The sequence below is a fragment of the Chelonoidis abingdonii genome, chromosome 4 (genome assembly GCF_003597395.2).
Source record: "Chelonoidis abingdonii isolate Lonesome George chromosome 4, CheloAbing_2.0, whole genome shotgun sequence".
NCBI lineage: Eukaryota > Metazoa > Chordata > Testudines > Testudinidae > Chelonoidis > Chelonoidis abingdonii.
The window spans coordinates 30,917,147-30,942,205 of NC_133772.1; the positions used below are offsets into that span (position 1 = coordinate 30,917,147).

Below are 25,059 nucleotides of genomic sequence, written 5' to 3' on the forward strand. Positions count from 1 at the left end.
CGCTTGAGCTCAGGAACGTTTCGGGGCTGTGCGCCGATCCGGGTGGTCCGGGCAAAGGTTCGCATCAATATCGGTGATACCCCGGGGACGACTGTGGGTCCGCAGGTTGCCTAAGGAGTTAGAGGGTGCTAACAACGGCCTATGGTGCGGAAAACAGGATTATCAGCGTTCGACATCCGCCCCGTGCCGATCAGACTAAGTGGGATCGCAGGCGCATGTGAATCAATGCACCCCTGCAGCTGATAAGCCCGCGTGCTAAAAGAGAGTGAGACGCGGTCTCTTTTTATACTACACCCGCCCTTCGCCAGAGCCTGGAAGGGGTGATGGGAGCACCCCGACGGTGGGGATTCTGACTTAGAAGGGAGGGACGAATTCTGCCTTATTCTACTAACATTATATGCTTGCATCGTTATGCTTTTGTCTGTTAATTACATTTTTTATTCTGTTAACGGAAATCTCTGGTTCAGTCTTACATTTGTTGTTTTCCTCTTTTTTCCCTCGTCACACAGCTGGAAACAGTGGAGAGAGGACCATCCCTTGATTTCTTTGGTATGGGGCGGCAGGTGTAGAAACCTTACACACTTGGAGCTTAGTTCCTGGATCGGGAGACAGCTCAACCTCCCCTACGAGATTATTCTTGGATCTAAACATTGGGGCACCCATCACCGCTCCGGGGATTTCTGAATTGGGTGGGGAATATTTGAAGCACTGCACTCCCTGGCCCATGCCGGATCTCTGAACAGCGGGACACATCGCTGCACACCTCACCCCACACAGATCTGTAGGTGTTCACCTCCACATAGAGCCCCTGGGGTGGGCAGGGGACACCATCAGCTCAGGATTAAACAATAGACTGTGCATGGCCTTGCCCAACTACAAAACCAGTTTCTCCTCCCTTGGTTTCACAACCCCAACTGCTTAGAAGAGGGCCTCATCTCCTGATTGGAGACTAACCTCTTATCTCTAGCTTGCTTCTTGCTTGCATAATATATATATATATATATATAATATATTATATATATATATATATATATATATATATACATGCCCGTGGAAATTTTCCACTACATGCATTGAACGAAGTGGGTTAATTCACCCATGAAGCACCATGCTCATCAAAACGTCTGTTAGTCTATAAGGGCCACGGCATTCTTTGCTCTTTTTCCCAGGTCCAGACTAACATAGCTACCCCTACTGATAATTGACTGTGGAGTTGGCCTGGGTCACTTAAACAAGACTACCAACTCTTTCCCCCATGTTAACTTTCCCCCTCACTGTTACTCACGCCTTCTTGTCAACTGTTAAATGGGCCATCCTGATTATCACTACAAATTTTTTTTCTCCTGCAGATAATAGCCAACTTTAATCAATGAGTCTCATTAGAGTTGGCTATGGGAACCCCCATTTTTCATGTTCTCTCTCTCTCTCTGCCCACAGACACAAGTATCCTGAAACTTCTGAACTGTCTCCATATCAGTCTTGAGGCAGTTGAAGCTGGTCCTAAAGTGTTTGCTGAGCAGATTTCAGAAGCTCAGGGTTTGCTAACCACCAATCAAATGCTAAGACGACCGAAGCCTGTGTGTGAGTGTATAAAAGATTCTTGGTTTTTGTATGAGTAGAGTTTTTGTACCAGGTACAGAACTCTCCTTTCTTCTGCAGAATAAAGCAACCTTTCCTTATCCCTGTCCGGCTGCCATTGGCTCTCAGCTAGCAGACCTGACATTTCAGTGACAGTTTCTTGTGACCCAGATGGACCCTCCTAGCTCAGACATCAGACTCCACACTGCTGTGGTAACTAGGAGCGGCACCATCGGGTGCTTAGCCCCTCTTCCTCACTTCACCGCGGCCCCTGGGATTTCTGCTCGGATAAGGTGAGCCCTAAGGATAAGGAAACATTCCCGGGTTCTGGTTAGATCTGGTTACCTGGTTACTGTATTTCTGTCTTATGGGTGTTAGGTCGGTTGACGGAACTGAGCTTCTTGTTCCCTTAATTCCTCAGGGTGGAAGCACATAGCGTCGGGAAGCCTGAAGTTGTATTACTCTCCTTCCTACTGTATTTTCCACTAAATGCATCTGATGAAGTGGGTTTTAGCCCATGAAAGCTTATGCGCAAATAAATTTGTTAGTCTCTAAGGTGTTACAACTACTCCTGTTCTTTTTGCTGATCTTCATGTAGAGACTGCAAGTGATACCGAGAGAGTTACCTACACGAGACTAAACTGGGTACCAGAGGCAGAGAACAAGGTGTCCCCAAGGCAATGGCATGAACTCATTAGGTGAAATATACCCAGATGATCACAGCAGGGGATCCACTCCCCAGAAGTGAGAGTTCCTGTTCCTCCTACCTTTAAAAATACCTGGTATGTGAGTGCCCACAATTCCTCCTGCCCTTAGGAATACCTGGTATGCGGGTGGCCCTCCCCAGACAAGAATCCTCCTTGTGGTTTCCCTCCCTTCACCTCCAAATAAGAACAGTGTGTGGAGGGAAGGTTGTTTGGCAGATATGTAAAGGGGGGACTGTGTCTCCCTGTCTGGCCCAGGCTCCTTGGAGGAAATGATCTCAGTGTGTCTGGCTGTCTCCATTCCTCCCTCCCATAAGAATCCCTGGTGTGCGGGTGAACCCGAGCCCATTAAGGATCCCTGGTGAGTGGATGTCTCTCTCCCTCTAGTCAGGATCTCTGGTGCGTGACTGTATAAAAAGAGACTTTGACTCACCCAGGCTGGGCTGCCATCATGGAACAGACCAGGTCCTTCTGTGGGGTGTTTGGATTCCTTGAAGGACATGATCTCAGTGTGTGTGGGTGTCCCTGTCCCTTCAACCCTTAACAATCCCTGGTGCGTGGGTGCGCAGGGCCCCATTACAATCCCCTCTGCCTTACCCATGAGGGATCCTGTGGATGTGGGTGTTCTCCACGCTACTGGTGGTGTCTGGTGCCCCTGTCTCTCCTGGTTAATAGTGGAGTGTGTGGGTGTCCCCCAGCCCGTTAAGGATCCGTGTTGTGTGGATGCCCCCGTTCTTCTCATTAAGAATGTAGCATATGGGTGTGTCCCCCACCCCATGAACTAGCTCTCGTGTGTGGTTCCCCTGCCCCCTCCAGACTCTGTGGTGTGTGGGTGTCGCTGTTCCCCTTTTCAACATCCGCGTGGCAGGGGGGCATCCTTACCCCAAGTCAGGATCCCCATTGTGTGGTGCTCCATTCCCCCTCCAGTCTGCGGGGGGTGTCTGTATAAAAAGAACGTTTCTCACTGTCTGCCCAGGGTTACACTGCAGGGGCTATTCACAGGGCGATCCCCACTATTGATCAGCAGGGAGTTCTTGACCTGCTCCTTCCACCTGGTGGCGTTCACCCCTCCTTAGGCAACCTGGGGACCCCAAGCGGATCACCATATTGATTGCAACTTAGAGGACACCCGATCAGCACAGCCCATTACAGCCAGAACTCTGCAGCTCAAGTATCCGCCGGCCTCAGGCTCCCCAGAGCTGAATCAAGCACCAGCCACAGTGCGCAAGCTGGTTTTCTCTCTCACTTTCAACTTCAGCCTCCAGTACAGGTACCGGCATGTTGTGGTGTCTGTGTTTCCCCTTTTCAAGATCCCTTGTGCATGGGTGCATCCCTCCCCCACAATTCAGAATCCTCATCAGTGAGCGGGGCTGGGGCGTGGGGCAAGGGTGTTTGGTTTGTGTGATTACTATTATTTCTACATTCTTTCAGTGATCCTGGATTGTGCTTAAATTGAAAAAGTGATCTTAAAAACGTTGCAGACCACTGATGAGCTATTACTGTCTCCAGAGTGTAGGGAACTTGGATTTAGCCATGAAAGCACAGAGTGTTTCCCATTAGGTCTCTATTCTTCTCTGCTCTGCAGGTTTAAGACTGGTTACAGCACTAGCTGTGAAACATTAGTCTCACAAAGTCTTTTAACATAAATTGTTGTCAGGCAATGACACAGCATAACCATAACGTTTCTAGCACATCGTGAGTTCCCACATATTTAAGGGTTTTCCAAAAGCTCATGCACATTGTACATTTTATAGTTTTTTGGTATCAGAACAAAAGTCACAAAAGTTAACACAATAATATTCTCATCAAGTCTATTATGTACATTTACAAGTATTTTTGTCACGTCACATCTTTGGCTCAACGTCATTGGGTTTGCATTTAACGGTACCTGTGGCTTCCATGCAGGATAAAGTTTTCCCTTCCTCCTGTCCTAGAGGGTCAAATCTGAGCTCTTTTGTGTAACAATCCATTGGCTGGTTAGGGGCTTCTAACACAGAAACTTTTCAGTGTAAGAAGGCCTCCAATAGAACTTCACATGGAAGTTCCATCAGGTGTGGGTGGTATCTTCAGGTCCATTAGTTAGATCTGAATGGGCCATTTAACTTCAATGGTCCCTTCAAGATGTGCAGGTAAATACTTCTGGTTGTTACCACAGGGAGAAACATTTGAAATACAGGTATCAGATTAAATTATTCTAACTTTCAGAATACCAACTCGTGATACATTGCATTAGTAAGCATAATCATTATTCCGCACATCATGAAATTTGTGGTGATCGGGGGAGGTCCTGGACTATTGGAAAAAGCAATATAGTGCATATTTAAAAAAGGGAAGAAACAGACAATCGGGGAACTACAGACCAGTTAGCCTCACTTCAGTCCTGGCAAAATCAGGGGCAGGTCTCAACAATCCAATTTTGAAGCACTTGGAGGTGAGAAGATGATCAGGACAGTCAACATGGATTCACCAAGGACAAGTCATACTGACCAACCTGACTGCCTTCTATGAGGAGATTAACTGGATTTGTGGATATGGGGAAAGCAGTGGATGTGATATATCTTCACTTTAGCAAAGCTTTTGATATGGTTCTCCACAGTTTTTCCCAGCAAGTAAAAAGTATGGATTGGATGAATGACTATAAGGTGGATAGAAAGCTTGCTAGATTGTCAGATCTCAATGGGTATGATCAATGGCTTGATGTCTGTTGGCAGCTGGTAGCAAGCAGAGTGCCCCAGGGGTCTGTCCTGGGGCCGTTTTTTCAACATCTTTATCAGTGATCTGGATGATGGGATTAATTGCACCCTCAACAAGTTTTGCAGATGACACTGATGTGGTAGATATGCTGGAGGTAGGGAAGAGTCCAGAGTGACTAGACAAATTGGAGGATGGGCCAAAGAAATCTGATGAGGTTCAGCAAGGACAATTGCAGAGTCCTGCATTAGGACGGAGAATTCATGCACTGCTATAGGCTAGAGACCTACTGGCTAAGCAGCAGTTGTGCAAAAAGGACCTGGGGGATTACAGTGGATGAGAAGCTGGATATGAGTTCAGCAGTGTGCCCTTGTTGCCAGAAGGCCAACGGCATATTTGGGCGTATTTAGTAGGAGCATTGTCAGCAGATTAAGAGAAGTGATGATTCCCTCTTTCGGGACTGGTGAGGCCACATCTGGAGTATGCATCCGTTTTGGTCCTCGGCTACAGAAGATGTGACAAATTGGAGAGTCAGCAGAGGGCAATGAAAATTATCAGGGGGGCTGGGGCAAATGACTTACGAGAGGAGGGAGGGAACTGGGCTTATTTAGTCTGGCAGAGAGAAGACTGAGGGGGATTTGAAGCAGCCTTCACTACCTGAAAGGGTTCCAAAGAGGATGGATCGAGACTGTTCTCATGGTTACTGATGACAGAACAAGGATAATGGTCTCAAGTTGCAGTGGGGGAGTCTGGGTTGGATATAGGAAACACTATTTCACGAGGAGAGGTGGTGAAGCACTGGAATGGGTTACCTAGGGATGTGTGGAATCTCCATCCAGAGATTTTTAGACCCACTTGACAAAGCCCTGGCTGGGATGATTTAGTTGGTATTGGTCCTGCTTGACAGAGGGGTTGGTCTAGATGACCTTGAGTCCCTTCCAACCCTGATATTCTACAATTCTATGATAACCTTTCCATAGACATCTTACATGCCACACTTCGGACAATATTTGTTTGTATTATATACAAGTGGAGCAACAATGATCTACATAGTCATATTTTATCAGATAATATCACAGGCACCCGCACAGCCAGGATCCTGTATGGGGGGATAGAGGCACCGCACACCCAGGTGCTTTACAAGAGGCACAGGCAATAAGGATCTTATGTAGAGGATATGGACACCAGACACCTGGGCTCCTGAACAGGGGAAGAGGCACCAAAACATCCAGGATCTTATCTGGGAGGACAGCGAAGCCAACATCTGAGATCCTCTACAGGGGCAGAATTAGCCCAGTTCCAGGCTGCCCCCGTCTGGCCAATTATTCCAAGCAGAGGTTAAACTGGAGCTGGTAGTAGGTAAGTCAGCTTGGCACCGTGGCTGGTGCCTGTCATCCCAGTCCTGAGGGAGGCTGAGGCGGGATCCTTGAGCTCAGGAGTTCTGGGCTGTCAGTGAGTGTGCTAAGGGCTAATCGTTCACTAAGTTCAGCATCATATTGGTGATGAGCTTGGGTTCCAGGTGCCTAAGGAGGGGTGAACTAGAGCAGGTCAATCTCCGTGCTGCATCAGTAGTGGGATTGTGCCTGTGAATAGCTTCTGCAGCGAGCCTGGTGGTGAGACATGTCTCTTTTACACTCCCCCTCCCCGCAAGACTGTATGGGGGTGATGGGAGCACCCATTGTGGGATCCTGAACTGGTGGGAGGGAGACCATGTACCAGGGATCCCGAAAATCGGAACAGGGACACCCACCACCAGGTATCTGCAGCAAGAGCTGCAGTGTTGATTTACAACTGCAAGTGATGGGGAATTTACAACCTTCCTTGCGGAGCTGTTCCACTAGATAATCAGCCTCAGGTTAAAATGGTCATTTTCAGTTGGGATTTTGTGACATCGACTGCAAGCCAATGGGTCTTGTTAAAAAAACCTTTAATCACATATTCCCCCCTTGGAATTTGTAAAAGTATTTAAAACAGTGATTAAATCTGCCTCTTAACTCAGTCAATGAAATCATGGAGCTTCTTCAGTCTCTCGCTGTGAACAGAACAGAACAATGCACTTTTCCTTGTTTTTAAAGGCAAATCCTGATCTTTCCAAGGGAGCTTCTGCTTTAATGTTTAGTTTGGGGGAAGATTTGGCTGCACTCAGAGAACTGTCCGTGGGTTATAATCTGCAATCTGAAGTCGAATGCAAACAGCGTTTTAGATTACAGACCCTTAGGCCACGTCTACACTTACGCGCGGTGAAAATCGATTTTAGATACGCAATTTCAGCTCGAGAATAGCGTAGCTGAAATCGAATATCTAAAATCGATTTTACTCACCACGTCTTCACCGCGCGGGATCGATGTCCGCGGCTCGCCATGTCGATTCCGGAACTCCGTTGGTTTTGGTGGAGTTCCGGATCGATTATTAAGTGCGCTCAGGGATCGATATATTCCCGTCTAGATCAGACGCTATATATCGATCCCGAAGCAATCGATTTTAACGCGCCAATACGGCTCGTAGTCTAGACGTGGCCTTAGTGCTGCTCCCGTCTGTCCGGAGAGGGGAGCTCACAAGCAGAGTTGAAAGCTGGAGCTGGGACGGACCTGGCTGGACACGCGGGCACAAAGACTCTTGCGTGTAATCCTTGCTGTGCAGTAGGAGGCTTAGGAGATCTGATGGAATTCAGGGCTGCACCCTGCCATGCTGAACAGTGTCTGTGCTAAGGTTGGAGTCAATAAGGTGATTCTGGGAAGTTCGGGGTCCCCAGGTTCCCAAAGGAAGGGTGAAGTAGGTCACCCCTGGAGCAGGTTAAAGCTGCAGGTTGACAGTAGGATTGCTGCCCCTGTGAACAGCTGCAGTAGCACTGCCTGGGCAGGAGAGTGAGAGCCAGTTATACCCCCCGGCCCCCGCCTGTATCTGGGGATGGGAGCACTCACACACTGGGGACCCTGAGTTGGGGTGGAGGGAGGCCCCCGTGCACCAGGGATGCTGTAAGGGTGAACAGGGGTGCCCACCTACCCTCTCGTGGTCTTCTATAGGGAGAGAGTGGCACCCACACACGCAGGATCTTGTAGTGGGGGACAAGGGCATCCACACTCCGGGATCCTCTGCAGAGGATGGACACCCACACATCCAGGATTCTGTATGGGGAGCAGAGGCATCCGGACATCTGGGTTCCTGGACGTGGTGTGGGGGCACCGAAACATCCAGGATCTTATCTGGGAGGACAGCAGCGCCTGCAGCCCGACATGAGACAGGGGCGGGGGAAGCAGGAGCATTACCCAGTTCCAGGCTGTCCCCATCGGGCCAAGGCACAGAGCTCACAAGCAGAGTTTAAAGCTCAAGCTGCCAGACAGCAAAACCAGCCAGGCACTGTGACTGGTGCCTGTGATCCCAGCTTCTGGAGAGGCTGAGGTTGGCGGATCGCTTGAGCTCGGGAGCTCTGGGCTGCAGTCAGGGCTGGCTCTAGCCATTTCGCCGCCCCAAGCACGGTGGCACGCCGCAGGGGACACTCTACCGGTCCCATGGGACCAGCGGACCCTCCACAGGCACACCTGTGGGAGGGCCACCGGAGCCGCCTTCTGCCCTCCTGGCGACCGGCACAGCGCCCCCAGCGGCATGCTGCCCCAAGCATGCGCTTGGCGCACTGGGGCCTGGAGCCGGCCCTGTATGCGGGGCAGTTTAGTGCCGGGTCTGTCTCTGTCCAGTGACTTTATACGTTTGTCTGCACTGCAGGGATGTTCCCTGCGCCCCTTGTTTCCTGGGGCTTTACCCGCCCCCCCCCCCCTTCTAGGTGTGAGCTAGTTTCTGTGTGTGTCTGATGAGCCTTGTAACCGGCTACTTGTCAGCTCCCCTAACTCCTCCTGTCCCCAGCCATACAGCCCCTTCCTCCTCCCTCGGGTGAGCTTGGCTTTAAACACCCACTGCAGTAACAGTATCACCTACAGACAAACCTGCCACTGAACTGAATTAATCCTCCTCATTCCCCGAACTCCCCCTCGCTCTGCTCCTTCCCCCAAAGCCCTGCCCCTGCCCCCCCTTCCCCTGAGGTCCTGTCCTCATGCTGCCCCTACCCCCGAGGTCCCCACCTCACATCACCTGTTCCCCCTAATCCCGCCCCTTTCCCTAAAGTCCTGTCCGTGCCCCTCCCCTTCCTCCAAGGCACCACCTTCGCATTACCCCTTTTCCCCTATACCCCACCCTCACTTTGCCCCTCCCCCCGAATCCCCACTCCTGCATTGCCCCTCCCCAATACACCCCTCCCTGCCCTCACATTGCCCCTTCCCCCAAGTTTCCACCCCTGCACCAGCCAGTGACCCAGTAGCAGGCCAGACCCAGGATGGGGGAGGCAGAAACATGCTTTGCTCTGCCACAGACTTCCCAAGTGTCCTTGGGCACATCACTCAGCCTCTCTGGGCCTCAGTTCTCCCATAAGGGAAATGGGGCTGGTGGTGCTTTCCGCCCTCACATGAGCCTGGGAGGAGAACTACCCTGCAAATTAGGAAGAAGCTCAGATCCTGGAGTAATGGGAGAGGGGCGCAGGGGGAGCATATTAGCACCATCATTTGGTATATGGAGTCTGTTTGGAAACAAAATATTTCCCTGAAGTCATTCCAAACCCTGTATTCAGCCATAACCTTGGGAAATATGTAACGGGGCAGTGTGTTTTTTCCCCGTGTAGCCAGCACCGACCTGGCACCACCCCCAGCTCTGCCCCTTTCCTGCCACTGCGACGCCATCCTCACCTCCTGACCCTGGCTGGCACCCCCAGCCCCTCGTAGCAGGGGGCTGTGTAGGGGGTCTCCTTGCAAACCAGAATGGCTGGTGAGTGCTGTCACCTCGCCAGAAGACCCCCAAGAAACTCACTAGCTTCCTCCACATGTGGGGAGGGCTCCTACTTTTGACTTGGGTGGGAGATTCCGTGATGTCAGAGCCTGTGGAGAGGAGGGTTCTAATCACAAGTCTGGAGTGGCAGGGCACCCCCTCCCAGTCAGATTGCTAGGTGGGCTGGGATCTCTAGGGAGGGGGAGACAGGAAAAAACAGTACCACTATGGAACCCAAAGTCCTGCTCCCCACCACCTGCTCTCACCCTCTAGACCCCCCTCTGCTCCCAGAGCAGGAGAGAACCCAACCTCCACCCTGCTCTGCATTAGACCCACTCCCATTAGGTTCACTGCCTTATCAACCACCCGTCCCTGTCCATCCCTTGCTCAAGTCTAGGTTCCACCCCGCTCTCACTCCCAGGGCACAAGCCTTCCCCCCCAACCACATCCTCCCCCCTTGTGCTGGATCATCTGCTTGGCCCCCACCGCCTTTGGGTGTGCTGTGCGGCATGACTGGGGATTGTGCATGGCCTAGCACCAGGCAAGCAGAATGTAAACCACAGGCCCTGCCCTGCACCACCCACTGGGCTGCTTCCAGGTGCATCGGAGCCCAGCCCTGCACCTGTGCCCTCTCTGCCCACAAGGGCGAGCTGCAGTCCCCACCAGTTCCGCAGAGGGAGAAGGGTCAGCCAACCAGCCATTTAGGAGGGGGGAATCAACACCCTTTTTTCTGACAGCATGACCATCAGCAGGATTCCTCCTCTTCCCCTCTGTGCCTCAGTGCGACAAATCTCTGCACCTAGACAGCCGGTCCATCCGCTGCACTCAATCCCCATGCCTAAGCCTCCTGCCAAAGCCTGCACCTCACCCCATAGAATTAAGTCCACAATGTCGCTGGGTAACTTGACTCCTACTTCTTGTGCCCAGAGAGTCTCAGCCCCCCTCAGTAGATAACCTGAGTCTGAGAAACACAGTGTCCATCTTCTCCAAAGAAGTACTTGAGAGACTTTTTCTTTTGTGACCACATGGCCTAATGGAAAAGGCAATCTGACTTTGAGTAAGGTGATTGAGGGTTTGAGTCCCTTCATGGTTGTTCTTGAGCAGTTTCACCATTGTGCTGAAAGTCTGCTCCTTCAGGGTGGAACTTCTTCTTGCCACTCTGGCCAATGCTCTGGCTTCAGGTAGAGCCCCAGAGAGGAGTTGGGGTGAGGTCCCAAAGGCTGGGGCATGAGCCCCAGTGCTTCCAGTCCAGCCTTTGCCATTCCTGACTTGCCAAAGAAAATGGGCAGCTATGAAGACGCACACATTACAGGAACACAGTACTGATTAAGGAAGAGTGAGGCACCAAATTGCCCATTTTCCTGGTGCCTACGCAGCTGCGTACTGCTCCAGCAGCCAACCCGATCCCCTGGCTGGCTGAGCTGGCCAGGAAAGCTGCGCCCTGCTCCGCCTCTTCCCCAAAGCCCCCACCCCGCCTCTTCCACCCCTGCTCCATCCACTCACCCCCTCCCTGAGCTTACATCCGTGGACTGCAGGAGGATCAGGCGCACCTCGCACTCCACCGGCACTGTGAGGTCGAACACCTGGACCCAGCCTGCTCTGCTCCACCAGCTCCCAGCTGCACTGTCGGTGAGTGTTGAGGGGCATTTCCCCACCCACCAGTTTCAAAGCTGGGAGCAGAGTGCAGCAGGCTGGGGCCAAGATCACTCCACTTCCCACCGCCCCGTGAGTGTGGGTCAGGCCTGCCCTGCAGTTACCAGGTGGCAGAAGTGGAGTGACCTGGGCTGGTGGGGCAGAAAGGATTGTCGATTCTGACCTGCACTCTGAGAGAGGTAATAAATGAAGGGGGCATTTTTGACTCTCTCCTCCTCAAGGGCTAGAATTCTACATTCCACAGGGCCAAATGAGGGGGTGACACCACTTGGTTAAATGAAAACCAGTGCTTCCAGATGAGATTTGAACCATAACCTCAGCATAGTTTCTCTAGTACTGCCCTATCAGGCTGTGCGCTAACCAATTGTGGCCACCTGGAGACACTGGCATTGTTTATTCTCCCAACCCCCAGGGTGATAAAGGCAAGGGTGACCCAAAACATTCTCAGTGGATTGAGAACGGTAGCGACAAGTGTTGGTACTTGGTGGGTGGATTTTTCTTAAGGATTCCAGGCACCATTTGACCCTTTGTTCTTCTCTGTGTAATAACAGAGCTGATTAAGACTCAAATGGAGAGTCTGCTGCAGACCAACAGATCTGAAATCACTGATAAGCAGGTCTAAGCATTAGTCCTTCTTTGAGACAATGTCTCTCATACAAGAAACTGCCAGCCCGCACTAGCGTAAGACTCTCACTAACACCTGAAATCAGGGAGAGCTGTGTGAAGTGCAGGCCCCAGGGTGCTTGATACAGGGGGGAAATGATACCCCAGGACTTTTTAAAATGGAGCGCTCTACCTTGTTCCACTTTTGTGATGACTGTAAGGGCAAGTGAGGGTGGGGAGGGGGAGGAGAGCAGTAAGTGGGGGTCTTGGGGGAGGAGGCAGCATAGGAGTGGGGCCTTGGGAGAAGGGTGGTGAAGGGGCTGGCCTGGAGTGGAAGGGATGGGGCTACTGTTTGGCTCTGGTAGCCGCTACTTTTAGGGATCCTGCTCAGCTCCTGGCGTGGACCACAAGATGTTCCCAGAGGAGAGAGGGTGGCCAGCGAGGCGGTGACAGGGTGGAATGGCAAGTGGCCAAACAGTAGAGGAGAAAGGGCTTTCTCCCGGAGGTGAGAGGTGAACTCCTGGCTTTGCATGACCCAGGACAGCACTGTGAGTGAGGTGCAGTGAAGGGAGGGGCACATCTAAAGAGCTTTTGGTGTCTGGATTTAAGAGCCCGAGGCAAAAGGCCACTGCCCAGCACGCTGTGGGTGGGTGTTTTGCTCATAGTGTTGTGTTATGAATCCTGATTGTGGTGTTTTTTCCAAGTTAATACAAGGTGATTTTCCTCCTTTTTATTAAAGTTTCTTTTCTACATTCAGTCGTGTGAGTGGGGTAGTATCACATTTTAGAGGCACCCAGTGGCCAGGCTTAGTTTCCCCAGGTTACTGGGTGGGGCTTAAGCAGATCGTGTGTTGTATGTTGAAGAGGAGCCCCAAGCACCCAGACAGGGAATTGTAACTTCAACCTTCAGAGTAAGAGCCAGAGGTGCTGCCAGCTGAGCTAGCCAGGCCGACTAAATGTATTAACCCTTTCACTGCAAGAGCAAATCGGGTACTTCTGTGGCTTCTCAGCAGCTGGTAAAAGCTCTGGGAGAATATCTCCTGCTCCACCACCAAAGGAGCCCCTTGAATGGGAATGGTCAGAGGCCCCACCAGGGGGTGGCCTGCTTTCCAACCACCTTGTGATGCTGGAGGCAGAAACAAATGCTGTCTGTGGGTGGCCTTCAGTGGGGTTTGGCATGGCAGGAGCAGGCTGGCCGGCTGTCTTTGTGGCTGTCTGCTGGCCACAACATAGGCATGGTTCTCCCCTCCTCTTGCCCTGCCCTTGGTTGCTCTGTGGCTTTTTAGCCTTCCCTTGGAGCTGTCAGACCAGCTGCCCTGCTCTAGGTGCCCAGAGCAGGAAAGGTGTGTTGGGCTCCAGCCTGGACTCTTCTCCCTCCTGCCTAGCCTTGACTATGAAGCCTGGCCTGCCCCTGGCCCTCCTTCCTTTTAAATGCCATTGGGCAAGAGGAAGAGTGTGGCAGCTGCAGGGGACCAAAGTTGTGGACTTCATGTGAAACAGCAAGAAAACAACCATATGATCAACCTACAGGAAATCTTCTAGCCGAGTGTTAACGTTCTAGGACCCCACCTATAGCAGCCAACCCATTGAAACCAAAGACCTATCTCCAGTGGGCATCAGTCACCTAGCAGGAGGGAAAAAGCCTCACTTCAGTTCACCTCAAGAGAGGCTAGCCAAGCCACATTTTGCTCCAGGGCTTCATACCAAAGCAACAACCTCTAGGAGGTCTCACTGAGATTGAGTCGCTCCAGGATTCAAAGTCCTGAAGTGCAGCCCATTACACCATGAAGACCTGCTGCTATTTCTTTTTTCTAGACCCCCTGTGACTCTCAGCTGGCTGGTTTACACTCTGAACTTATTGCTTCCCACTAGTGGCTTCCTCTCGCAGGACTCTCTCCTCCTCTAGCAACTGTGGTCCTGCACTATCAGATCCGCGGTCCTCCCCTGAGTCCCCACATCCCCTGCTTGTCTCCATTCCCTGCAGGCTGCAAAAAATGTCAGGGGAGGCCACCCCTCCCTTCACTCGGTGCTCCCACTCAAATGGCCAGCTACAGCCCCATCTCCTGGAACTCAGCCAGCTGTCATTTGATCCTGTCTTACAGTCACAGGCTGACTGGCCTCCCAGCCTGATGGCCTTGTGGAAATCCCACACGCCATGCTGCAGGACTTGGCACCACTGGGTTTCTTAATGTTGCACTGTTTCCTGACCACCAGAACAAAGCCGCCAGTTCCTCCTCTTACCAACTCCCACCAATACCCCTGGTTGTCAAGAACCCTCTGATGCTCTCCTGTTCTGCCAACACCGCCAGGCCTTGCATCCTGCTCCTTTATCTGCAAGCTCTGATGTTCAGCTCCATATCCTCTGCTGTGGTCAGGGAATTGCCCACATTGGCACACGGTGAGAGTTTGCCGTGATCTGAACAGTTCATTGGCACCACCCTGCACTGGCTGTCAACGTGCTCTCCTTCACGTAAATTCAGTCAATGCGACTCCTGGCCTGTCCCCGCAGAAAGGTGTATCCCCTCTGCAGCTGTGTTAGCTTGGGTCAGAGGAATAGGAAGCTACCACCTGCCCCCACTGGTTCCACTACAGAGAAACACGTCCTCTAAGCCAACCTCTCTACAGACCTGCACCACGTAGTGCTCATCATAGAAAGTTTCCTCTGACAGTCAGGAAAACAGGACCAGCAGTCCTCAGGTCAGCTGCAACAATTGAAATCCCACCCCACACCGTGCAGTCCAGAGGAAGGGAGCCAGTTCCCTCATAGAACTTTCCTTTCACCCCTAACTGAGGACTATACACCTAATATAGCCGTAACCAGTGCCACAGAGCCCACCAGTAATGGCCTTCCCTGGTTGGAGTTCAAGCCCCTTCTGTACTCACATCACATGAACCTGTTAGAACATAGACTCCAACCCCATCATTCTTTCCCTGGCCTGGAGACCCAGAGAGATGGCGCCTTCCACCCAATCACCTCTGCCCACAAGCTACCCTAGACTTGTTAATGTGCATTTCCTGAACACCCACCAGTTCCAAGTCCAGCTGCTCCAAGGCACTGAACATTCAAGCTCTCCTCCTGGACGCCCCAAAAATCCCTTCCAATCTCCACACGCCATTTGCACAGCTGCCCTTCCAAGGGGTACTGCCTCCCTCAGCTGCCACAGAGAGAGTTTCATCCTCTATCCTGCCTGTCACTGCCCAGCACCATTCCTGAGGCCACCCTGCCTCACTCTCTTCCTGCCAATATTGGGACACTAATACTCATATAGGAGAGACAGCTTCCCGTTTTTCATTGTTAAGCCCAACAGTAATCTTTTTCCTACTGCAGAGCCCAAAGCTAGGGACTCACCTTGGGTGCAGGACACCACTTGTGCTCTCAGAGAGCAATCACATGATCACAAAGAGGGGAATGAAAAAATTAGGGGGGCCTGCCAAAGCTGGGATTGAACCAGGGACCTTTAGATCTTCACGCGGTCTAACTTTGCCCAGCTGAGCTACTTTGGCAGCTCTTTTGAATATTTTGCCTGCTGTTTCTTGCCAGGATGTTTTCTGCAGTATAGTTGGCACACAAAAAGGCATCATTGTGAGCGGCCTATGAACAGAAGATTCGCTTTTGCCTGCCTTGCTCAGCTTGACATTTGCTATGGCCTCACCCTTGTCCTTCCTTAGTGGCCCCGGCTTGACCTGGTGGCAGAAGGGGACTGGAGGCCATAGCGCGTTGGAGGGTGGAGCTGGGACCCCTGAGCTAGACTAGACGCCTGGCGGCGAGAGTCAGGTCACTACTTGCTGCCCCACCCTGTTGTCCGGCTTCCCACTGGAGCGTCATTTTGGTGAGGGAAGTGGGGCCTCCTGCCTCCCCTCTCCAATTTTCACACCGCGCAGATGAGTGCGAACAGGGAAAACGAAAGGCTGCTCCACACCCCCACCGGACGGAACCGGCACCCTTAGGCTGTGGTGAGTAAGAAGTGCTGTTGGCTGACAGGGCCTGTCCCTGAGGAGCTGGAACACGCAGCTGCATGCCTCCACCCGGCTCCAGGCTGTGGAAATTCTCATTGTCCTGGGGTGCATGGCAGATGCTCGCTTCGTTGCTCCTGAGAGCATCTGTATTGCTCTGTCAACCCCATATCTTCACTGACAGTCTGCGTAAAGGTCCAGTGCCCCTACGACTCGGCAGCTGAGAGTCTGTTGCAGGACGTTAACCCACTAACAGCTCACAGGACAGCAGCAGAGCCCAGCTCCCGCCAGCACGCACAGGGGCACTCAATGCACTTTCGTGTGGGAAATGGCTCCTTTGGTGTCCAGCTGCTAGAGTGAGAGCCAGGACGAGAGCAGTGCTGGCTCACCTTTGGGAGAGAAAGAGACCTGATGAGTGCGGATCTCCCTTCCCCAACAGCAATGCTGGTCAGTCTTATTGTCACTGTGATAGTCAGTGCTTCCCTTCAGGGCCGGCCTAGAGGGGTCCAGGACAAATCCCCTCCTTTCTGCCCCAGGCCCTGTCCCCACTCCACCCCTTTCCCCAAGCCCCCACCCCTGTCCCATCTCTTCCCAGCCCACCTTCCTGCCCATTCCTCTCCCTGACCTGCTCCTACTTCCCATCAGCCCCTCCTGCACCCCACTGAACAGCTGAGCACCTTTTTTTTTCTGTTGGTGTTGCAGCCCCAGAGCACCCATTGGAGTCAGAGTCTGACTTGGCTCCTTTCACACTCTAGAGAGAGGAGCAGAACCAGGCCTATGGCTGATCTATGGGGCACTAGGTGAGTGGCAGAGGCTTCAGGCCTGAGAGTTTGCCTGACACCTCAGGGACACAGTGTGAGGTGGTGCCCCAGGGATCTCTATGAAAGGAGCAGACCAGGATTTACTTGGGTGGGGAGAGAATTGAGAGTATCTCAGGGGGTTGTACAGAGGTATTGCCCGGGTGAGAGACTGGCTAAAACACAGGCCTCGCTGTGAGCAGGATTCAAACCTGCACAGAAGAACCCTATTGGATTTCAACTCCAAAGCCTTAACCACTCGGTCCATCACAGCTGTGAGCACAAAATTGTTCCAATGCCAGAGAAACTGGTAAAGAATCACAATGCCCGGCATGAAGCATCTGAACTACAGAATTCCCACAGCAAACCTGGCTCCCAAAGCACAGGGGGATTTGGGGTTCGTTCTCTTTGCTTAGCCATGTGCAGTTGCAAATGATTCTGAGAAAGCCTGCTGTTGAATGTCTGGGCCAAGTCTGTTCTCCTATAGAAACCAGTGACCATGGAACAGAACTGCTGGAGTCATGGGAAATGATGTGCTGAACTTGAAGCCTGATGTGAATGAGGATGTCTGGACCACAGGGCCAGGGACTGATTCTGCTATAGAAACCAGTGACACACGGAACCAGGCTAAGGAAACTGTTTTCCTGGAGTCAATAACTGGAATAGCAGCAGTATTGTGCAGCAAAATGTCTCACAAGAGGAGTCACAGCGCATTGGTGGTTCGGTTGCAGAAGTCACAGCTACAGCGGGGGAGGTCTAGCTTTGGTCTCTGGCCAACAGAGGGATGAGTTTTTTATCTCCAAATTTCAGTAGAAAAAATTCAGACCCAATCTATGTGTGTGTGGAGGTTTCTTTAGTTTGGTTTGTTTTTCTCATTTGAAATGTCCTTGATAATTTTTCTGGAAAAAACTATTTGGACAAGACCAAGGAAGAGTTAGAACAATTACAAATCTCCATGGGAGTGAGGGGGTCTCAGCACCAGGGGGGGTGGAGGGGTGGAGATTTTCATGGAGGGGAGTTGAGGAGATAAATGAGAGGCTTTTGCTCCAGCAGAGGGAGCGGCTTGGCAGTTTCATTTTTACCAAGTGAATCGCCCCCGCCCCGACACACACACACATTCATTGCTCCCTGCTGCTGCTACCCAGCTCAAACCCCACTGTCACCCCCAGCATGTGACCTACAGCTTCCTGCTGACAAAGCCCTTACCTATCAGAGACAAAATCCCTTCATCTGCCCCTTCTCCCAGCTGAGCCATCCGCCCCCAGAGCCCAGGACAACCCCAACCTAGCCATGCCAGGGGTTCGGGCTTAATCTTCAAGGCTGAGCTCAAAAACCTTCAAGCCGGCACGTTTCGCTCCCTTCCCACCTAGGCCCAAGTGGCAAGGGAGAAACGGACAAGACACACCGGCTGGAAGATGCCTCCCTCCCACTTCTCTATAGCCTTCTGTGACGTTATTAATATGAACTGGGACCTTAGAGATCATTGTTGCCACCACTGTTATATATTTGCAGCAAATATTGTACAAAGGTTGTTGTGTGAGGTGTCTATGACAAGGTTATGATTTGCTGGTTATAATTATACTAGCTGTATGTGTCTACCATTTTTGTATTTGAAGTTATGAATATGGGTTATGTACTTGTACTTCAAATGTATTTGATTCCAAGTAGCCTCAGTGTCATCAGCCCCCCCAACTCCTTCAGGAGTCCATAGCAAAGAGACCCCCCCACACACACTGTCCTGGACTCCCTGGGAGGTGCCTTCCCTGCCCCCTGCTCAATGGAGCACCAAGGATTAAAGTAGCAGCATCTAGTGTCAGTGGGGTTCAGTGGCTCAGGCCAGACACCTGAGCTGGGGACCCACCCCCATAGCACTGCTCGAGAGTCTGAGCCCAGGGTGTTCACAGCCCCCTCCTCACTCCTCCCTGAGCCCAGCCTGGCTCTCAGCTGGAACAAAGCAGAAGTGTCCGTGGGCCTCGCTGCTGTCCAAGTCCCAGGTGCTGCTGCTGTCCCATGGGGAGTGGGCCAAGCTGCTAGGGCTGGGAGAGGGATCCTCCACCTCCAGCCCTGGGAAGGCTGGAAGGTCCCCACTGACCGGGCAGGGCGATGCCTCCTGCTGGAAATGGGGGCTGGGCTCCTGGGGCTGCTGCTGCCCACACAACAAGCCCCAGAGCCACCCTGCCTGGTTCCGCTCCTGGGCTGGGTCCTGCCTGCCCAGTCGCATCCTGGCCCAGCTCCATTTTGGCCTGGTCGGTACCTCTCCCACCTCGACTCCTGCGCTGGGAGCAGGTTTTCTCTTCCAGAAGGCTGGGCACTTCCACCTCCTGGCCCGGCCGGGAGCTCCTTCCACACCAGCGGGGATGGAGGGGCTGCTCCGCTCCTGGGGAAGATGGCAGCTGCTTCTCTCAGGCTCAGGGGCCATCTGCAGAGCCTTCTTCCTGAACATCCTCAGGAGCCTGGTCATCCTGGAACCAAGCGGGGAGCAGATGTGAGTCTGGGGTCAAGGCAGCCTCTCACTAACCAGCCCGTTTGGTCCGTCCTCATCCCTGCCCCAACCAAAGCAGCTCCTCCTCCCCACACAGGGGTGCAGGGAGTGCAAGCTACACACGCTGGCAGGAGGTCATTGCATGGTCTGCGCCCCCTCAACGTTTTCCCTTATCATCCTTGGGGCTGCAAGAACTGCGGAGTCTTGTCCTTTTTGAGCACTGGGGTCAGTCACAAAGACCATTGGTCACTTTGGACAAGCAGCTCCCCCCTGCCAGACCAGGACACACTCACACTCACCCCCCACTGCCCGCCCAGGCTAGAGAAGGAACAGAACCCAGGAGTCAGGACTTCTCCTGGGAAACCATTCCCCACTTCAAAGTCCTTAGGCATAGCAATGCCAGGGCCCCCTCGTTTCTCATTGATTTGCATGCTCAGCAGCTCACCGGGTCTGGCCCAGCTCAGAGACTCTCAGCCTGGGGAACAGTCTCCCACAAAGGAAGGGCTGGGAGCCCCATTCCTGGGAACTTGCCAAACACACAGGAGATGGCCCTGGAGAAGCCCCTCCCCGGTCTGAGAGCGAGGGGCTCCTGGGGGCTGTTTGAAAATCCAATGTCCTTTGGGAGAGATTCTCTCCCCCTCTTTCTGCCTCTCCTCACATAGACAGGGGACACCACCGAGGAACCTTAATGCCACTCACTTGCTCTGGTGACGGAGCGATGGATGGAGGATGTTCAGTGTCATCCCTCGCCCTTCTCCTCACTCTCCAAGCCCAAGGCAGGCTGGAGAGGGGGGGTGGTGACCTGAGGAGTTACCCTGCCCAGCCAGCAGGCAGGGTGATGACACTGGGCGATCGGCTGGCTGTGAAAACAAGAGTCTGTCTTATTGCCAAGGAAAAGAGAAACTTGGCCAGCAGCAGGGGGTGCAGAACATCACCCTAGTGCGGGGTGACAGCACATCTGGGATCCTGAAATCCAGCACTTTACACACCTTCCTGGAGCCTCCCAAACCCCCTGGGCTGTGGGGACTGTGACCCCAACCCTACTGATGAGAAACAGGCCTGGGGAGGAAGCTACTGGCTCAGGTCACCCCAAGTGTCAGAAGTATGGATGGGACCAGCAGTCCTTCTTTCCAGGCCCCTTCGCTAACCACTGCTGCACACTCCCTCCCACAGCTGGCAATTACAAGCAGGCCCTCATGGCGCCTCCCCTGCCTTTGAGAGAGGGAGTGTGCTCCGCTGGAGTGACTGGCCAGGGGATTGGGAGTCAGGACTCCTGAGTTCCATTGCTGGGAATTTAATACTTTCCCGCTATTGGAAAGTGCTGGAGAATCCCCCCCAGCCAAAGCTGCTCTGACAGTGCTAAGCAGCATCTGACCATTCAAGTTGGAGCGCACGGCCAGGAGGAGGAGTGTTTGGCTCTGGGGTTTCACTTCAGCCCAGTCTATAGAGAGGGGCCCAGCCATGGAGTTTGGCTCAAGAAGACCAAATCTCCAATTTGTTAAGGACGTTTTGATTCCAATCCTGTGCTCCAAAGTGCTTGGTGTCAGTTGCAAATTTTAGAAGCATGCTCTCCACTCCATTTCCAAATCATTCATGAAACTATTGAATAGTACCGGACCCCCAGACTGATCCCTGCCGGACCCACTAGGTGCACCCTCTCTCCGTTGGACAGCTAAACTTGGAGAGGGCTCTTGGCTTTCAAACCAGCTCTGCACCCACATCACACTGATTGCATCTAGACCGCATTTCCCTCGTTTGCTTGTGAGAATGTCCTACGGGACTGTGTCAAAAGCCTTAGTAACACCAAGATAGATCCCATCTCCTGTTTACCCACCTCCACTAGACCCGGAACCCTGCCAAGAGAAAGGAAGGAGGATTGGTTTGGAATGATTTGATCTTGACAAATCCATGCTCACTAGTCCTAAGAACCAAATTATCCTGTAGGTGCTGCTGACAAACTGATTGTTTAAGAATGTATTCCAGGATCTCTCCAGCTATGGAAGTGAGGCTAGCTAGTCTGTAAGTCCCAGGGTTCTCTTTGTTCCCCTTTGAAAGATAGGTCCTGTCTTGTTCATGGATGGGAAGATGTTCTTTTTCAGGGATCTCAGAAGAGAACTGGGGCACAACACCTGGTTTGTTAAGGCCACAAAAACAAAGGCAGGAACCTCTTCTCTCCTGCTGGCGAAGAACCCCAGGTACCTAAGAGACAGGGACTCCCATCCCTGAATGGGCTTTAAAAAAGGCAGTGGTTAAAAAGTTTGGCCCTGACCATTTCTTGTTTCTGCAGACTAGACAGTTTTAGCAAAGTTTAGAATTCCTTGGTGCTAAACACCGTGAAACTCCCTTTCTCCTTCACAGAGAGGGCTTTAACGCCCCTTATCTCACTCAGGCTTATTACTGCCCAGAGTTCAAGAATTGTCCCTGTTCCCATTGGACAGATGGGGAGGAGCCTGAGGTACAGAGAAGGGAAGTGACCTACCCAAGGGCCTACACAGCAAGGCGGTGGCAGAGCCAGAAAGAGAAGCCACCAGTCCTGACTCCTGTTCTAACAAACAGCAAAACCTCCGAGACGCAGGGATAGAGCCCAGGAATTGAGATGGTGGGAAATGTCATTGAAACATTTCTGTCAGAAAATCCCCTTCAGACTAAACCAGTTTGTTTCTCAAAATCAAAACAAGTGGGATGAAAGTTCTTTGCAAAAATATTTTGTTGCAAAACAAAAGCATCTCCTGTTTGTCAGAGAGTGTTAAATTGTCTCATCGCACACAAAGAGGAGACACTTAGATCACAAAACATTAGATAAGATGCTTCAGTCTGAGCTAAGTAGTTGCTGCTCTTAATAATTTCAAAATAAAAAAATACAAATAAAATAGACTATTTCAGCTATTCTATTATGTCATAATCTGCTCTGAGAGTAAACGTGATAGGACACCTCATATTATGCACTACTCCAGTGACACTCTCCAATGGATCCCCATCCTCCACCCACTGTGAGGTAGGTAGGAGCGGATCATTATTATCCCTACTTGAAAGAGGGAGAAGCTAAGGCTGAAAGGAGAATTGACTTGTCTTAGGTCACACAGCCAGTCAGTGGCAGAGTTGGGAATAGGACCCAAGAGCCCTGATTTTCAAACTAACCATCAGATCTTGAATTTCCAACATTGAATGACTTGAGTAAAGTTTTCTCAAATGAGCTCCAGACCAACAACAGTGCACAGTAATTATTCAGCAAGTATATTTTAGGAGAACTGCAATGTTAGAGAGAATCATGAACTGCTCAGAGACATTCATGCAGCAAAGCAGCAAAATTCATCAAACATATAGCTGGTTATGACTTATTTCCTTGGTCTTAAAAGAGAACAACAAGGACCTGAGTCTCCTCCCTGTCAATAACCCCTGCTCAGCCAATCAGGGTAGAGACTGAGGACGGGAGGCATGAGGGTTCTCACCAGAGAGCCCAAAGGATGGCCCAGGTCACGGGTGGGGATCACTGCCCGAGCACTATTTCAGCCCCACATTTTTGGGTGGACCTCCCACAGTGGGAGCTGCAGAGCACTCCCCCGCAACACACACACACCACACACACACAGCACACATACACACACACACTCCTGATGTTGGGAGGGGAACAGGAGAAAGGACAAAAGAAACAAGAGACAGAAGAGAAAGGAGGGAAGGATGGATGGAGGAAAAGGTGAAACAAAAAGGACAAACCCTAATGTCCCCAGTGATTCTAGGGACAAAATTCCCAGGTGCGGAATAAAATTCTGCTCCTTAAGCTCGTGTTTTTCCATGCCTAGAATTCAACTGTCACCAGATGGATCAGACTGAACACGTTTCAAACCTCGAGGAGGCTCTTACTTCTAAACAGGGACGGCTGTTTTCTAGTAAAATCAGGAAAAGGGAAGGAGAAAACTTGAAAGAGGTTCCTCCTGGCGCTCTCACGTACGTGAACCCGAATACTCTCTCAGTCCTCAAAGAGAGACCTGGAGAAGGAGACTTGCTGAAGCAAAGCCACAGGGGTCTCTGAGGTTTCCCTGGCCACTCGCCCCTGTCCTGCCTGCCTGATGTCAGCATCTCTCTGTGAGGTCACCACCTCCCCACCACCTTTGACCAATAGTCTGAGGTCCTGCAAAAGGCCTTTGTGATGTCATTGCCACACCCTCCCCTTGCTGTGCTAATGTCCTGCCTCCTGCCCAGGCACTTTGGAGGTTTGAGCTACTCCCTGTGGATCACCCCACTCAAGGAGCGTTCGTTCTAGGAAGCAAGCCGGCTAGACAGTGAAAACATCAGACGCTGCTTCCAATGCTACACTCAGTTTTTCAGAAATTAGTCGACTTTATGGCCAGAAGAGACCATTAGAGCATCTAATCTGACCCCCTGCATATCACAGGCCTCCTGTATGACACAATAGCTACTTTTGGGGCAAACACATTCCAGAAAGGCATCTAGTCTTCATTAAATGGCATCAGGAGATGGCAAATCCATCACTTTCCTTGGTAGCTTGTTCCTGTGGTGAATCATCCTCCTGTTGAATATTTGTGTCTTATTTGTAATATGAATTTGTCTCTTTTCACCTTCCAGCCATTGGGTCTTGTTATGCCTTTCTCTACTAAAGAGCCCTTTCATACCCAATCTTTTCTTTCCATGAAGGCGCTTCAACACTTCAATGAAGTCACCTTTCAGTCTTCTTTTGATAAGCTAAACAGGTTGAGCTCTCTCAGTAGCTCACTAGAAGGCATTTTTCTACAGCCCTCAGAACATTTGTTGGCTCTTTGGTCATCAGACTCCTGAACTGCAGCTGGATGTGCTTCTTCTTCTTCTGCACAGCATAGCTCCTGGAGAAGAGGAATCTGCAAATGTACATTCATACGATACCTTTGTTAATTGATGAAAACATAAACTAGACGCTTAGAGGATTGGAACTGATTTCAGCTGATGGACACGTTTGCTAGGTTTTTATGCATTTGGACAGTGAAATGTTGAGTGTTTACATTCATATCAAGCACCCCCGTATAGTGGAGCTCCTGAACATAATGGAGAATGGAAATGAAAATGTTTTTTTTAAAAAGAAAGAGAGTTATAAGAGAACATTGGGGTTTGAACCAAGAACAACTTCATTGGTAATCAAGCACTCTACCACTGAGCTATACCCCATGGCATCAGTATAATGTTATCACAGTATTCTTAAATGTGATAAACACCACAGCTTGCTCATCCACCGATATAGCTTCTCCCACTGACATAGCTTCCACCTCTTGGGAAGTGGATTAACTACATCCACAGGAAAACTCTCTCCCACCAGCATAGAGTAGTGGTTCTCAAACTATGAGTCAGGATCCTGAAGTGGGTCATAACCCTGTTTTAACAGGATTGCCAGGGCTGGCATTAGACTTGTTGGGGCCTGGGGCTGAAGCCCTCAAGCTCTGAGTTTGCCCTCCCCAACTGGAGCAGGGCTCAGGCTTTGTCTCCCGTGTCTCTGCCCAGTGTGGAGGGGCTTGGTCCCTTTTTCCAGAGCCATGTAGTAAGGATATTTTTTAGCAGAAGGGGGTTGCTGTGAACAGAAGTTTGAGAAACCCTGGCATAGAGCCTCTCAATAGGTCTAGACTTGGCTACTTGGATAATTAGACACTGAAAGTACAGCCATGAAGAAACCACACACCAGGCAAAAATCAAACCTCCACAGAAAGACACCCATTGCTTTCTAACCCATCTCCCTAAGCACTCAGCCACAACCACTTAACAAAGGGGCTTTTCTACACTATGGTTCTGTTCTCACTGAATGGTCA

The 25,059-nt window shown here is 51.4% G+C and overlaps 2 protein-coding genes and 1 non-coding gene across 3 annotated transcripts in view; all 3 read right to left on the reverse strand.

Moving 5' to 3' along the window:
• The window catches only part of LOC142046740 (uncharacterized), a 437,635-nt gene that overhangs the window by 224,829 nt on the left and 187,747 nt on the right, over positions 1-25,059 (reverse strand). The window lies entirely within an intron of this gene.
• LOC116830502 (uncharacterized) overlaps positions 1-25,059 on the reverse strand; it is a 373,443-nt gene that overhangs the window by 223,099 nt on the left and 125,285 nt on the right.
• Positions 16,980-17,062, reverse strand: TRNAS-UGA (transfer RNA serine (anticodon UGA)). The gene has a single exon. It is a non-coding gene; the product is annotated as a tRNA-Ser (tRNA).